Raw genomic sequence first — 18387 nt, forward strand, 5'->3', positions numbered from 1 at the left:
GGTACTTAAGTTTGAAGTTAATTAGTATGTTTGTAAACGTAATGATTATTATTTAATATGAAAGGGATTTTGCTCGTTCTGTATTTTTCTATAATACTTATTTGAATTTTAGGAGAGGATTGAGATTAAATTGGATGAGCATTACGTGAAAGATAGTTGTGAGGATATTCTGAAAACAGAAGCCGACAATGGCTCTACAATTTAAACAACTATTTGAAAATGCACGCTCTGAGGAAGAAGCTCGTAAGATCGAAGTGCCAGAGTTGACCCCAGAAAATTGGAATAGGCTTTGTGACATGTGGATCAATCCAGAGCATAAGGTAATTTATATTGATATTATTCTCGTTGTTATTTAAGTTACAGTATTTTGTATTTTCTTTGTAGAAACGATGCGACATAAACAAGGCCAATTGAACTAAGCTTAAGTGTAATCATTTCATAGGGTCAAAAGCGTTTGTAGCGGCTCGTGCTGAACTTGTAAGTTATACCATTTTTATTGTTTTGACTAATGAAACTTTAATATTATTTCAATTGTTTCTTATTTCACAAGGTAAAACTAACCCTGAAGGGGTAGAACCTGACAAAATCGAGTTCTATAAGCATACTCATTACACGAGTGAGAATGGATGGTCATCTTTAGAGGCTGAGACTCACTAGGTAAGAAATTATTTTTCATTATTTATAACATTCTCATTGTATTTGTCAGATTAATGTTATTCAAAAGTTGTGCATTCTCCTTTAAATAATTTTAATATGTTTTTGTAGAACAACATGACAGATTTGAAAGATCTATATACATCGGGAGAGTCTTCCATGACTATTGGTGAAATTGTGGATACTATACTTGGTACAAAGTAGGGGTACATAAAAGGACTTGGTGATGGTCCAAAACCTAATACTACAAGATCTACACAAAGGAGAACGGCAGAGTTAGAAGACTCCCTCAGAAAGGCGAAACATGAAGCTGTTAGTGCCCAACTTGAATTACAGAATCGATTAAATGCAACTGAAACTGTGGTAGATAATTAGTAGTCTCAAATAGAAGACCAGCAATCTCAAATACAATCATTAAATTCTCAATTGAATACTATAGTGGCACGCCAAGAGGAAATGTTTAGAAAAATGCAACTTCTTTCTCGCTCTTCACCACCAAGTTTAGAAATAACTCAAACTTATATGATAAGTATTTTTTAATTTGTTTATATTAAATATATAAATATGTAGCATTTAGTATCTAACTTTCCATATTTTTCTTTATGATGCAGCAAAGATTGAGATCCATCAAAATGTCAACTTAAATTATATTTTTATTTTTATTTCTTCAACTTAAAGTCCATGTTTAACAAGTTATAGTTTATAACTATTATGTTTTATTTATACCATGATATATTAGTTAATACCTTACCTCATAAAAAAGTTAGTATGAAACATGGCCAATACTTTACACTTTAGCTGCTTCCTAAGCTTATTGGATAGAGTGTAAAAAATGCTATACTACCTTATAGAGGGGAATCATTGCCAATACCTAAGTATAGATAAAGAGAAAAATCCTTCTTATCTCAAAATTTGTAGACTTTAAAACCATGGGAGTAGGATATAAACTTGTAAATCTACAATTATTATCCTTCTCAGTGTCTTACTTCTTGCTTATGGTGCATTTAGTCATTCAGTGATGGTTTGGTCTAAATTTTCTTAATTCTTGATATCGAAGATTTGTATTATTAAGGAATTACAGTACCACATAGAAGCAACATAGTTTCTTTTCAACAAAGCTCATTTTGAAAGAGTCAAAAAGAAAAGTAAGAAACATAATTTGAATTGAATGAAATACCATTCTGATGAGGAAAAAGTTCATTGTGCTCAGAAGTTCAACCAACTTTAAACTTTTTGTCCTTTTTTTTCTCTTTTTTGCTTCTTGTTACTCCTAAAATCTATTTCAACTTTCATACTTGCTAGACAGAAGGTGTTGTTTTTTTTTCCTATTTATTTAGTAAAAGGTAAGACTCATATAACTCTTAAGCTTTCTTTAGCTGGTATGATTTACAGTAAGTGTTAGAAACATAACTTAGGAAAAGAAGAGGTGGATTTAAGGGAATGATGACGATCAGTATAGATCCACGTTGCATGAGACGAAGAATGTGTTAGGGAGAGATGTTAAAGAAGTTCAAGAAACACAGTCGTAGAATTTGGCAGATGATTGTCCGGGCTTTAAAAAGAATCAATAATGTGTTCTGCTTACTGAAATATTTCAGTAAGGTGTTATGTTTCCATAATGCTTCATTCCTAGCTTCTGATATGTGTGATATTGCAGCTGTCAGGATTGCCCATACCAATTTCCTGCTAACATTGCCTTGCACTGTTTGTGGTATCAATTTTCAACTTCCTTTATATCTATGCTCCCACATGTGAACTTCAATTGGTGCGTTATTTCTTGTATCAAACCTTTGATATCACACACTCGAAGAAGTGATTTATGATGTTGGCATTCCCACATAATGTTCAAGTTCTGTCTTTTGTTAGTCCTATCTTGTATAGCCTCTCTCTGGTTAGTAGTCTTCTATGTATAGCCATCTAGTAGATAAAGTCGTATTTTGGGATGTTGCAAGTATTTTAGATTGGTCTCCACCATGTCAGTTGTGGTCCAGTTCCTAGACTCCAATTGTACCTACTAACAGCCTTCTTCGAGTGTGTGTTCTCAAAGGCTTGTATACAAGTTATATAGGTTTTTGCTCGATCATGTTGACTCCTCTATTTTTGGAGGCAAGTAATCAGCTATGATCTTAGCCATTGACTACTAACCGCCTAGAAATTCGATTGTTCATTACAGATGTTATTAGATTAGGTATGTTGCAATGACCTGAATATGGTCATTAACAGTTGATTAGGCTCTAAAATATTTGGAGAGGAGTAGACATGACATACTGATTCAGTATCCAAATGTAAAGAATAATTTATCTTCATTAAACAGGCGAAAGAAAAAACTTAAATCAGATATTTTCATCATCAAAAGTTTGCATGCCTTGTTATTTCTGCCTGTTTAATCTTGTATCCATGTTGTACACTGCCTCAACTAACTCAGATTCACACGACGTAATACTTGAGATTAAGATGGAAATTTGGCTTTTAACTACTTGTGAATTCATGAATTGCTTAGGCTTTTGTTTTTGAACCTTCTTACTCAAAAATATACATGGAAGGTTTGTCCAAAAGTTCTAAAAAAACATTATCTAATTCCAATAGAAGCTGAATAAGATTAATTATAAAAAAAAATATTGGTGCCTCCTTGGATGTCTTGTTAGTAGCAGGAGGGTCATTACAACATCCACTACTAAAAGAACTTTCGTCCGCGAAAGAAAGGATAAGGATATACCTGAGGGCTCAAATAAGCTGGGGAACTGCTCTCGCATCTCCTGCTCGGTCTCCAAGGTAGCCTCTTTGACTGGAAGATGCCTCCAATGGGCCTTAACAACACGAATGACTCTCGACCGCAACTGCCTAACAACTCTAGCTATAATGGCAACCGACTCTTCTATAAAGGTCAGACGATCATCCAACTTAACTGAATCATACTGGAGCACATGAGAATCATCTGGAACATACTGGCGCAGCATCGAAACATGGAAAACTGGGTGGATAGTTGATAGTTTTGGAGGTAAACCTAACTCATAGGCAACCTCGCCAAATGCTCTCAAAATCTGAAAAGGGCCTATATACCTGGGGTTAAGCTTGCCTCGCCTCCCGAATCTCATCACACCTTTCGTGGGCAATACTCGGAGAAATACCCGGTCACCAACTGCAAACTTCAACGGCTGACGCTTGTGATTCGTGTAACTCTGATGTCTACTCTGAGCCATTCTGAGCCTATCCTGAATCACCCTTACCTGGGGTTAAGCTTGCCTCGCCTCCCGAATCTCATCACACCTTTCGTGGGCGATACTCGGAGAAATACCCGGTCACCAACTGCAAACTTCAACGGCTGACGCTTGTGATTCGCGTAACTCTGATGTCTACTCTGAGCCATTCTGAGCCTATCCTGAATCACCCTTACCTGATCCAAGGCCTCCTTAAGCAAATCTATACCACACGGCCTAGGCTATGTAGACTCAAACCAACCAACAAGAGAGTGAAAATGCCTACCATATAAGGCCTCGAACGGGGCCATCTAAATACTAGAGTGGTAGTTGTTGTTGTACGCAAACTCCACCAAAGGAAAGAACTGGTCCCATTGACCTCCAAAATCCACAACATAGGCCCGCAACATATCCTCAAGGACCTGAATAGTACGCTCCGACTGGCCATCCATCTGTGGGTGAAAAGTTGTTCTAAGGTGGACACGGGTGCCCAACTCCTCCTGAAAAGCCCTCTAAAAGCTGGAAGTGAACTGTGAACCCCAGTCTGTAATGATAGAAATAGGCACACACTTCATGTGGGAATGCAGTTTCTCTGGCTTGAATGGTTTCCCACATTGCCTGCAACACATATTGATAAATTAAATAATGTGCTGACATTTAAGAAAAGATACTCCCTCCAAACCACTTTACTTGTCGAATTTACTAAAAATAGATAGTCTAAAATAATTGTTATTTTATAATTGTGTATTTTCCTCATGCCTTGAATCATCCATTTCCACAACATCCAACACTATATCTGTTATTCTTACCTCAAATCTTCTTCTAGTACCAGCAATGGTCTTATTTAGGTGTATATTCCCATCAGTCAGCCCCCTTTAAACACATTGTTCATTCATTTTACTCATAAGTTATCAACTTTGTTGGCTATATTCCAGACATACTTTCCTGCTGCAGCTTCATTCCATAACACACAATCAGTGATCCCAAGTCGTCCTTTTCTTTTTCTCTTGCATACTATATCCCATGAAAGGAGAAATTATAATAAAACTACCAAATTCAAATTCTGAAAATCAATAATTTCCCATTCCTGTAATATTTCCTATTCACAATTCCATTGTAATTCTATCCCATCTTCCAGAAAATTGGGAATACCCTTATCGCCAATTCTGCTGCATATTACCCAATTTGTTTCGACCTACCTTTCAGATTTCCTCTTCCTAAATTGATAAGAATTGCTTTTCTTCAATTTCTAGTTTTTAATTTGTTTCAATGTTTGAAAATCAGTTTCTTATGGAGATTGTGGAAGGAAAACTATGGATATGATATAAATAAGTTTAACAGACCTTTTGGTTGGTGAAATTTGATTATTTGCTTGGTATCTGTTGACTTTACGGATTGCAATTTATTTTATTCTTTGAACCCCTAAGTATTGAAGGATTGGGGACTTAATGTGAGGACATTGCTTGATATTTTAGGCATAGATTGAAGAAAATTATTTGAAAGTTACTTATTGTGATCAGTTCAGCCCATGAATTTTGTTTGTTGGAGTGTATTTTTCCTACAAACAGCTTTTTATCTTTCAACACCTGTTTAGGGAGAGAGAAAATAATAGACTAGTATACATGTATATGCAGCAGCATGGTATTGACCAGTTGAAGCCTACTAGTGAAACACAGGTTCCTCGAGCCTCACATTTTCACCTTGGCTGTCATTTTTCCTACTAACACATCGCAATCTATAGCATTTAGTGTTCTAGAAGTGATGGGCACGCCCAAGTATTTAATTGGTGATTACCTCTACCGTATTCAGACAATTAACATATATCATTTACCTCTTGTTTCCCCAGGATGGAAGTATAAACATTAAACTTTGTAGAATTTGTAGTGAGCCATGTGACCTCTGAGAATGTTTTTATTCCTGATCTTATTAGCATTAACACATATGTTATTTTCCCTTTGCAAAATATGAGCATGTTTATCTGCAAAACAAAAGTATCTCAGTTTCAGCCACCCATAGCATCAATGCATTGTGAAGTACTTCATGCACACCACAAATAGCAGTGGGGATATATATTTCGTATATATGTGTAGCTTCATATTATGTATGATTGATTCATCTTTGCAGAAGCTTGGCATTACAATGTATGAAAAATGTAATGTAATGTTGCAGATTCTACTTTATATTAAATCTTATAAATATGTTTTCTTTTTTTTACACAGGTATAAATGGTGAGAATTAAATCAAGACTAATGCAAACTAAGTATCACCACATTATTGGTACTTTGATAGAAACTTCTACTTCTCAGTCTCACTTTAGGAGTAATATTTCTTCTATTTCAGTTAGATTTGCTTGTTATTGGACATATTTTATTTTAATTTAAGGAGCTTGTAATGACATATTACCTACATATATTTTAGTCGTTTTCAATTGTATGATCATGGGTGGATTTCATTATTATTTAGCATGTTTTCTTATTCAATTTTAGAGTTATGCAACTCTATAATTTCAAAAATCACATTGACATACAATAATTAAATGTTATCAATGAATGCAATTGGTGACAAAAGATTTTGTCATTAAAGGTAACTTTTAGCAAAGACTAAATCAAACTTTTTAAGAAAAATATTTTTGTCACGAAATAAATAAATTCTCCATTTAGTGACAAAAATATATTTGTCTCAATTTCCTCCTTTTTATTGAATACAAACTATTTTTTTATTTTATGACAATTGTAATTGTCACTAATCATGATAATTTATTGTGACAATACATGTTGTCGGTAAAAACATTATTTTTAGTGACAAAATGATAGATTTAACCACAAAATTATCAACCCTCTTTATAATAATAAATTTGTCCCTAATTTATACATTTAAGGATAAAATGATTTTTGGTATATAAAAAATAGTCATTAGTGACGATATTACATTTATTCAACTACTAAATACATATCACTTTAGAGACAATTGATATCCTCACTGATTAACCTAAATAATTAACGACGATATAATTTTGTCGATTGTAATAACCTTTTTAGTGACAGAACATACTAATAACTACAATTTTATTCTTTTTATCACAAATAAATTTGTCAGAAATGTTTATTCATTTGGGGACGATTTTTCTTTTTGTAGTTAATATAATACTTTTAGCGACGAAGCACTAAATCGTCTTTGTATACTTTTAGTGACACACGTTAAGTGATGATTGATTGACGAAATTTCTTTCGTCGCACAAGAGTTTTTGTGATGAAATACGATTTATAGATGACGAAATTATTCGTCCATCATAATCAAATTTGTTATAGTGACTTTTCCCTCTCTTCTCCTATTTTCTTCTTCTTGAACACCTCTCAAAATCCTAAGCGTAATTTAGGATTTGTAAAACTGATCCAAATAATATTTTACCCAAAAATAATAACAAAAACGTTTTAAGCTGAAGGGGTTAGGAAAAGACCAAAATACCCCTCATATTTTCAGGTAACTTTCCTTAATTGGACATGATGATTTCAAATGGGATTATCTTTGTCACGACCCAAGCCTAGGGCCTAGACGTGAGATGGCGAATGAGGAACCCGAAGGAACCCCAAACAAGCCTCTCAAACTTGTCATCACACTTCATCGGTCGCGGAAGTACATTCAACATTAATTAACGGGAAATAGGGACTAAGGGCAAACCATTTCAAAATGACATCATAGAACAAGAGTTAAGCTCATTTACAAAATACTTGTCCAACGCACACCTCTACATACATAGATAGGACGGGGCCATGACATACTACCGGCTCCCCTCATAGTCAAAATACAATTGCAAGCTAAAGTCTCAAAACATAGGAGTAGGAAACATAACATAGCCCTCGAATCATTGAGGACTCACCAACAACTCGGATAAGCACCGTACTAGCCACGTGAATGGAGAGAAGGATCAAGAGTAGCTCCGGTCCCTACATGGTGACATCATGTAGGCAAAATATGCGTTAGTACTTGGAATATACTAAGTATGCGGGGTGCAACACAACAATAGACAAGGACACAATCGAAATACAAGAAATAGTTTCATAGGCATTATGAATAACAATATGAGGATGCATGATCAAAGTGAAGTCAAAACATGTTTAAGTAAATCTATACTAATAGTAGATATCATATGTGTATGCATGATCCAACCAATCTATAACCCTAACTTAGGATGGGGGATGTCGTTCACACCCGGACACCCTGGTGGCAAGGTATAAACCCCTCACATGGTTGATGTTGGTCACACCCCAAGCATCCTAGGTGGTGAGATATAAACCTCTCACATGGTTGATGTTGGTCACACCCCAAGCATCCTAGGTGGTGAGATATAAACCTCTCACATGGTTGTCCGGTTCTTTTCCCCCGGACCGGGCATGGTCATGCAACACTTTATATAGGAAATTCTCATTAGGCTCTAATGCAATCTCACGTATGGAATAAACATATATACAAGCTTAGTTTGTCATCAACACATCTTTGGATTTCCATACATCTCATAGCTCAAGCTTTAAAGCATCGATTCATCAATTCTCCATAGTTGGACATTTTGTCAAACACCTTGAAGGCATGTAATGGAATCAAAGAGCATGGAAAATAGGGTAGTAATTATGCAGCCAAACCAGTGAACAACCTACAACAACACCTTTTTAACACCCACAATACCACATGAAAATCTCCACATCCATTCCAAATTTAGGTTCAAGTTCTAGAGTCACAACATGCTCAAAACAATTACTTTTCATGTTTAAAATTCAATGTGCAGGAAATTATTACAAAGAACAAGACTAATTTATGAATCTTAACTTAAACCATGAATTAGTGAGTAGAATAGAGTCTAGGCACTATGGGTGGAAGGACCCATGAGTTCAACACCACATACCTTGAGTTTTTATGAAGGTCTTGAGAGTGTCTTCAATGGAAGCTTGGAACTTGGAGCAAGAGTCTCTTCAATCTTGAGGAAGGTTTTGGATTAGGGTTCTTGAGAGAACTTGAGAGAAAATGTGTCTAAGTATGGGAGAGGTGTTTTGGGAAATGTTTTAGAGATGGGAATTGAACTAATGGTATATAGGAATTAACATATGCCCTTTGGAAAAATGGTCCAACACTTAGAAAAAAAAAATGAGGCGGGTGAACAGTAAAAACGCTCACTGGAAATTCCCTTTCCTGCTGGACAGATTTTACGAAAATGGGCATAACTTCTTCGTCCGAACTCCGAATGAGGTGAAAAGAAGTGCGTTAGGTAGCTAACTCAAAGGGCTTTCCATGGATATGTTATTGGCCACCCAATAATTTGTGTGCTAGGAGATATGACCCTCCAAAGTAAACCCTCGAAAAAGGCTTCACTTGGAAATTTCGGATTTTGATACGGTTGCTCTAAAATTTGGGTTAGACCCATTTCCCACTCAATTTGACCCCCTAAACAAGAATTTGAAGTTGGATTTTTGAAAAATGAAACGGAATTTTTTTATATATAGCTAAACAAGTTTTCGGTAACTTCCGAAGCACATTTTTAAGAACTTTTTGGGTCATTTCAATATCTCCCCCGTGGGAACATTCGTCCCCGAATGTGGAAGAGACGTACAAGGCAAGACTTAGTAAGAACATATCAGCCCCAACATGAATGCAAAATTTTTATTTAAACATCACTTCAAGATTTCAAAACTTAGTGTAAAGCATCCATAACTCATCAATTTAAACATATATGCACATTAATGATTCAGGGGCTGAAATGTAAGACTCAATGGAGTACAAAGGACTTGATTTAATACCTTAGGCCTGAGTGGAGTTGAATAGATAAGGATAACGTCTTTGCATGTCCGCTTCGGCCTCCCAAGTAGCACTCTCCACTTGTTGATTTCTCCAAAGCACCTTAACGGACGCCACTTCTTTGTTCCTCAACCTTTTAACTTGTCTATCTAAGATCTGAACCGGGACTTCTTCATACGTCAAATTATCTTCTACAACACCCACAACCTCAAGAGGTACAAAAGCGTTAGGATCACCAACACATTTCCTCAACATCGATACATGGAATACCGGATGAACTAATTCCGTCTCCTTGGGCAACCCCAACTCATAGGCTATTTTACCAACCCTTCTTATTATCTCATAAGAACCGACATACCTAGGACTTAATTTCCCCTTCTTACCAAAACGAACCACACCTTTCATTGGAGAAACTTTCAAATAAACCCAATCACCCACTTTGAATTCAAGATCCCGTCTCCTCACATCGGCATAAGACTTTTGATGACTTTGGGCTGTTTTCAACCTCTCCCTAATCATCCTTACCTTCTCAAGAGCATCCATGACCAGATCTGGACCCAACAAGGCCACCTCTCCAACTTCAAACCACCCAACCGGTGACCTACACCGTCTACCATAAAGTGCCTCAAAAGGAGCCATACCGATACTAGAATGATAACTATTGTTGTATGCAAATTCAATCAAAGGAAGATGATCATCCCAACTACCTTTCAACTCCAATACACAAGCTCTAAGCATATCCTCCAAGGTTTGAATTGTTCTTTCGGCTTGGCCATCCGTTTGAGGGTGGAAGGCCGTGCTAAGCTTTACCTTTGTACCATGACCCCTTTGGAATGACTTCCAAAAGTGAGAAGTGAATTGGGCACCACGATCCGAGATGATAGACAAAGGAATCCCATGCAACCTTACCAATTCATGAATGTACAACTTGGCATACTCTTCAGCCCCGTAAGTAGTTTTAACCGGTAGGAAATGAGCCGACTTTGTCATCCGATCAACCACCACCCAAACCGAATCAAAGCCTCTTCTAGCCTTGGGTAAGCCCACTACAAAATCCATGTTGATTTCTTCCCACTTCCAAGTTGTATCTCAATGTCTTGAGTTAGGCCACCCGGCCTTTGATGTTCGGCCTTGACTTGTTGACAACTATGGCAACCCGAAACAAATTTTGCAATGTCCTTCTTCATACCGCCCCACCAATACACATCCCTCAAGTCTCTATACATCTTTCTTGACCCCGAATGAATAGAATAAAAAAAATTATGAGCCTCATAAAGGATTCTTTCCCTCACACCATCCACACAAGGAACACATAATCTACCTTGGTACCTAAGGGCACCATCTCCCCCTTGGGAGAAAACCTCCACCTTACCACTACTCACCGAAGCCTTTAATTCTACCAAAGAAGTATCAAGATCTTGCTTGACTATCACCTCATCAACCAAGGAAGACCTTGAACCATCAACAACAACTACTCCTCCACTATCCACCCCTTCTAACCTAACTCCCAATTTGGCCAACCGATGGACCTCCTTAGCAAAATCTTTACTACCTTCCTCCACATGAGCCAAGCTACCCATGGACACTCTACTCAATGCATCCGCCACCACATTAGCTTTCCCCGGATGATAGAGAACACTCATATCATAATCCTTAAGGAATTCTAACCACCTCCTTTGTCTCAAGTTAAGATCTTTTTGCGTGAACACATATTGGAGATTCTTATGGTCGGTGAAGATATCAACATGCACCCCATACAAATAATGACGCCAAGTCTTTAAAGCAAAAACCACGGCGGCCAATTCAAGATCATGGGTTGGGTAATTTTTTTCATGAACCTTAAGTTGCCTAGAAGCATAGGCTATAACCTTACCACTTTGCATCAACACACAACCCAAACCGATACGGGAAGCATCACAATAAACAACAAAACCTTCTAACCCATCCGGAAGTGACAAAATAGGAGCGGACACAAGCCTTTCTTTCAAAGTTTGGAAGCTTTCCTCACACTCATCCGACCACACAAATTTAGCCTTATTTTGAGTCAACTTAGTCATAGGAGAAGCAAGAGAAGAAAACCCTTCCACAAATCTCCTATAATAACCCGCTAAACCCAAGAAACTCCTTATATCCGACGGGGTCAAAGGTCTAGGCCAATTCCGAATAACATCGGTCTTCTTAGGATCCACCTTAATACCATCCCCCGACACCACATGGCCTAGGAAAGCAACTTCCTTCAACCAAAACTCACACTTTTCATATTTAGCGTACAACTTCTCTTCCCTCAATCTTTGGAGTACAACCCTCAAGTGACCCTTGTGCTCTTCCTCACCCCGAGAATAGATCAAGATGTCATCTATAAACACCACCACAAAAGAATCAAGGTAGGGTTTGAAAACCCCATTCATCAAATCCATAAAAAGAGCCGGAGCATTAGTCAACCCGAAAGACATCACCACAAACTCATAGTGCCCATACCTAGTACGAAAGGCCGTCTTGAAAATATCACACTCCCTCACCTTCACTTGATGATACCCTGACCGAAGATCAACCTTAGAGAAGTGACTAGCCCCATGCAATTGGTCAAATAAATCGTCAATCCTTGGAAGAGGATACCTATTCTTGACGGTGACCCTATTATGTTGTCGATAATCAATACACATTCTAAGAGACCCATCTTTCTTCTTCACAAACAAAACCGGAGCACCCCAGGGAGAGTGACTAGGTCTAATAAACCCCTTCTCTAACAAATCTTTTAATTGCTCTTTCAACTATTTCAACTCCGCCGGGGCCATACGGTAAGGGGGGATAGAAATAGGTTGAGTATCGGGAAGGAGGTCTATACCAAGATCTATTTCCCTTTCGGGAGGGACACCGGGAAGGTCTTCTGGGAAGACATCTAGAAACTCATTAACAACCGGAATAGACTCAATAGGAGGGACTTTAGACTCCACATCATTGACTCTCACAATATGGTACAAGCACCCTTTGGAAATCAACCTATGGGCTTTAATGCAAGAAATGAATTTCCCCTTCACCACAACATCCCGGCTCTCCCACTCAAGGACGGGTTCATTAGGAAATCGGAACTTGACTTTACTAGTCCTACAATCAATAGAAGCATAATATGCATGCAGCCAATCCATCCCAAGAATAACATCAAAATCCACCATGTTCAACTCAACAAGATCGCAAGGCAACAACTTATTCAATATGCAAACCGGACAATTTCTATACACTTTTCTAGCAACAATAGAGACACCAATGGGAGTAGATACTTCATATGACTCATGCAACAATTCCGACTCGACATGAAATTTTCTAGCAACTAAGGGGGTAACAAAGGAAAGGGTGGCACCTGGATCAATCAAAGTATAAACATCAAGATCAAAGATTTGCAACATACCGGTCACCACATCCAAGGTCTCATTAACACCTTGTCTACCATGCAAAGCATAAAATCGATTGTCCCTTGGGGCACCACTTTGAGAAGCACCTCTACCCAAAGGAGTAGTGTTAGCACTTCGGACCTTGTTGCGGATCTTGGGACACTCAAACCTCTTATGACCCACTTCTCCACATTCAAAGCAAGCACCCGAACCCTTCATGCAAGGACCACCATGCTTCCTCCCACAATTAGGGCATACATCCATCGAACCCACTTCACCTCCCCCTTGAGGTCTAGGAACATTGATAGCAAATCCCCGGTTGACATGAGGGTTTTCTCGGCCTTGATGAAATCTAGCACCCTTAGGGAACCTATTCTCCAATCGGGCCCTCTTGGCCTCGTGCCCCCTTTTCTTCCTCAATTTCTCCTCCTCCATTTGCTCGGCATAAGTCATCAACCGAGACAAATCCATATCTCCAATGAGCATAGCGGACCGACACTTCTCACTAACCAAGTCGGATACACCCATCACAAATTTGTTCATCCTCGACCTAGAGTCGGCCACCAAGTGAGGTGCATACTTGGAGAGTTGGACAAATTTGAGGGCATACTCCCTCACACTCATAGCTCCTTGCTTCAAGTTCATGAACTCCACCAACTTTGCCTCCCTAAGCTCAAGAGGGAAGAACCTATTAAGGAAAGCAAGTTTAAACTCCTCCCACAACACCACATAGCCATTACCTTTCTCGCCCTTCCATTGATCAAACCAAATTTGAGCAACCCCCTTGAGTTGGTAGGCCGCTAATTCCGCCTTCTCACAAGTGCCAACTTCCATAATGGTCAAGATTTTGCATACCTCATCGATGAACTCTTGCGGGTCCTCATCCACCTTCGAACCATGGAAGACCGGAGGGTTCATCCTCATGAAATCTCTCACCCTTTCCCCCGGGGTGGTAGTTCGAGGAGCTTGGGCTCCTTGTTGCACTTGGTTAGCTACCACTTGTGCAAGCATGGTGAGTGCATCACGGAGCTCACCATTGGTGGGTGGCTCTTCCGGTGATCGGGCCCGTCTTCCCCTCATGTTTGGCATGATGATCTAGCAATCCAAAGAACAAGAGTTAGGGAGGAATCACCTTATCGCACTCTAAGCACGACATAGAACATAAAGAAGGGAAACCTTTCCTAAAACATTTTGTAGCCTCCCATTCATAGTCGTGGCGCGCTTCACAACCATGATTAGGACTCTACTCAACGCGGTGTGTTGGACTCCAAGGATTTAACAACCTAGTGCTCTGATACCAAGCTTGTCACGACCCAAGCCTAGGGCCTAGACGTGACATGGCGAATGAGGAACCCGAAGGAACCCCAAACAAGCCTCTCAAACTTGTCATCACACTTCATCGGTCGCGGAAGTACATTCAACATTAATTAACGGGAAATAGGGACTAAGGGCAAACCATTTCAAAATGACATCATAGAACAAGAGTCAAGCTCATTTACAAAATACTTGTCCAACGCACACCTCTACATACATAGATAGGACGGGGCCATGACATACTACCGGCTCCCCTCATAGTCAAAATACAATTGCAAGCTAAAGTCTCAAAACATAGGAGTAGGAAACATAACATAGCCCTCGAATCATTGAGGACTCACCAACAACTCGGATAAGCACCGTACTAGCCACGTGAATGGAGAGAAGGATCAAGTGTAGCTCCGGTCCCTACATGGTGACATCATGTAGGCAAAATATGCGTTAGTACTTGGAATGTACTAAGTATGCGGGGTGCAACACAACAATAGACAAGGACACAATCGAAATACAAGAAATAGTTTCATAGGCATTATGAATAACAATATGAGGATGCATGATCAAAGTGAAGTCAAAACATGTTTAAGTAAATCTATACTAATAGTAGATATCATATGTGTATGCATGATCCAACCAATCTATAACCCCAACTTAGGATGGGGGATGCCGTTCACACCCGGACACCCTGGTGGCAAGGTATAAACCCCTCACATGGTTGATGTTGGTCACACCCCAAGCATCCTAGGTGGTGAGATATAAACCTCTCACATGGTTGATGTTGGTCACACCCCAAACATCCTAGGTGGTGAGATATAAACCTCTCACATGGTTGTCCGATTCTTTTCCCCCGGACCGGGCATGGTCATGCAACACTTTATATAGGAAATTCCCATTAGGCTCTAATGCAATCTCACGTATGGAATGAACATATATACAAGCTTAGTTTGTCATCAACACATCTCTGGATTTCCATACATCTCATAGCCCAAGCTTTAAAGCATCGATTCATCAATTCTCCATAGTTGGACATTTTGTCAAACACCTTGAAGGCATGTAATGGAATCAAAGAGCATGGAAAATAGGGTAGTAATTATGCAGCCAAACCAGTGAACAACCTACAACAACACCTTTTTAACACCCACAATACCACATGAAAATCTCCACATCCATTCCAAATTTAGGTTCAAGTTCTAGAGTCACAACATGCTCAAAACAATCACTTTTCATGTTTAAAATTCAATGTGCAGGAAATTATTACAAAGAACAAGACTAATTTATGAATCTTAACTTAAACCATGAATTAGTGAGTAGAATAGAGTCTAGGCACTATGGGTGGAAGGACCCATGAGTTCAACACCACATACCTTGAGTTTTTATGAAGGTCTTGAGAGTGTCTTCAATGGAATCTTGGAACTTGGAGCAAGAGTCTCTTCAATCTTGAGGAAGGTTTTGGATTAGGGTTCTTGAGAGAACTTGAGAGAAAATGTGTCTAAGTATGGGAGAGGTGTTATGGGAAATGTTTTAGAGATGGGAATTGAACTAATGGTATATAGGAAATAACATATGCCCTTTGGAAAAAATGGTCCAACACTTAGAAAAAAAAAATGAGGCGGGTGAACAGTAAAAACGCTCACTGGAAATTGCCTTTCCTGCCGGACAGATTTTACGAAAATGGGCATAACTTCTTCGTCCAAACTCCGAATGTGGTGAAATGAAGTGCGTTAGGTAGCTAACTCAAAGGGATTTCCATGGATATGTTATTGGCCACCCAATAATTTGTGTGCTAGGAGATATGACCCTCCAAAGTAGACCCTCGAAAAAGGCTTCACTTGGAAATTTTGGATTTTGATACGGTTGCTCTAAAATTTGGGTTAGACCCATTTCCCACTCAATTTGACCCCCTAAACAAGAATATGAAGTTGGATTTTTGAAAAACGAAACAGATTTTTTTTATATATAGCTAAACAAGTTTCCGGTAACTTCCGAAGCACATTTTTAAGAACTTTTTGGGTCATTTCAATCTTCCTCATCCGAACTTGAAACTTAGCAAGCTTGGTTGAGTTGGAAAGAGGACTTTAAGACCTTTCATTTGATATCTTGTGGGTTACCTAAGTCACCATATACTGAAAGTTATGGTCGTTTGAAGTTGACCCAAAACTCATAACTTAGCATAACTTGTAAAATTTCAGATTTGGCTCTTTCCAAATTTATTCTTTATATATTTAGCCCTTTCTAAGATAGAATATTACACTACTATCTATATATGAAGCCTTTAAATGACAAAGATGGAAGTCAGGACAAGACCCATGACATCCTGACAAAACTGAAAAGTAAATTGAATCCTCCGGAAGCAAGGAGGCACACCATGGCTAACTCGAACTGCAAGTGGTATCAACGAAGTGCCTATTGATGAACCTATCTACCTGTATCTACATCATGAGATGATGCAGGCCAAATGGCATCAATACATTGAATGTACGACCGCAAGGGGAAATATAAAGCATAACATAAGCTTCAACTGAAATCGAAGGAAACATACTTACCTTGTCTCAAACTCACTCAACTCAAGGAATACTCAAGGTTACTCAAAGATACTCAAACATTCTCAACTCAGAAGTACTCAAGTACAAGATACTCAATTCACTAGTAAGGTATTCAACCTAATGAAACAGGCTTAACTCAACAATAAAGTTCTAAACTCTATGAAACATAGTTCAACTCAACTCAAATAAATAGGGCTCAACTCAATAATAAGGATACTCAACTCAATGAAACATAGTTCAACTCAAGATCCTCAACTTAAGGTACCCAACTTAAGATAAAGTCACAATAAATGATGCAATATATGGAAAGATTTTAAAATAGTGGATAATAACTCAATTGTATGCAAAGATACAATAATAACTCAATTGTATGTAAAAATACAATAATAAATCTTATTTGGGAGATTCTCTAACCGACAGCCATCATTATGAGCTATGTGATGATACAACATCTTGCCCACGCTGCCAGAACTGTCATATACCATATCGGGGTATAGAACTCGTCAACTAAGTGGATCTACTAAGTTATGCTTAAAAGCATTAAGGAAACATCGAAAAAGTATGACCCTTTACCTATGGTTCCAGACATGGTTTATGAGGATTTTGAGTTGTTTGAACTCATCCCCATATCGTTGTTCAATACTACTTCCAATAATATATATACTCATGTTCATATGCTTAAAAACATAACTCTTCCTCTAGTTTGAGATAATTGCTCAAACTACCCTCTTAAAAGAGGTAACTACTATGGAAATAACCTTTGAACACATAACTCATTTAGAAATCTCATTTTCTCTTTTATCAATGCAAAAATTGATGCCTCTGGAAATACATACTGCCCTTATTCTCTTACTGAACTCATACTTGAAAACTCTTTCTTAAAAACATATCAAAATAATATTATAATATGATCATTGATGACTCGTGAAGTCATACTGTATAAACATTGATGGTATATCTAGATACCCTACTGCTTAAATATTGATGGCGTCCTCGATTATCATACTAATCATGTTTTAGAAACTCTTTCTCAAAACTCATCTTTACTTCCTCAAAACTCAGTTTAAAACTCAAGTTTTGTCTTTAAAAGCTTCTCAAAATTTATAACTCAATTCATAGGGTTCACGCCGGATTATGGACATGAATGACTCAAATCAGGGATCTTAATAGCAATATGAAAACTGAATACTCGGAACTCAAGAACTCGAAACTCAACAATACTACTAATCTTATGAATACTCAATTCATAGGGTTGATGTTGAAATATAGACATGAACGAATCAACTCAAGAATCTTACTGCATAACATATAGCAATTCAATAATTACAAATAAATTTTTAAAAAGAATCCAGAACTGAAAATCAACTCATCTCAAGAATACTCAAATATAGGGATAGAATCCAATATTACTTTATTACTGATTTGAAAGTAGATGTAAGGCATCAGGACGGACTAGTACAACACTATGATAGCCTTACATACCTGGAAGAACAAGATTCTTGAAGAATC

The sequence above is a fragment of the Solanum verrucosum genome, unplaced genomic scaffold, assembly GCF_900185275.1.
Source record: "Solanum verrucosum unplaced genomic scaffold, falcon-dt-bn FXZP01000210.1, whole genome shotgun sequence".
Taxonomy (NCBI): domain Eukaryota; kingdom Viridiplantae; phylum Streptophyta; class Magnoliopsida; order Solanales; family Solanaceae; genus Solanum; species Solanum verrucosum.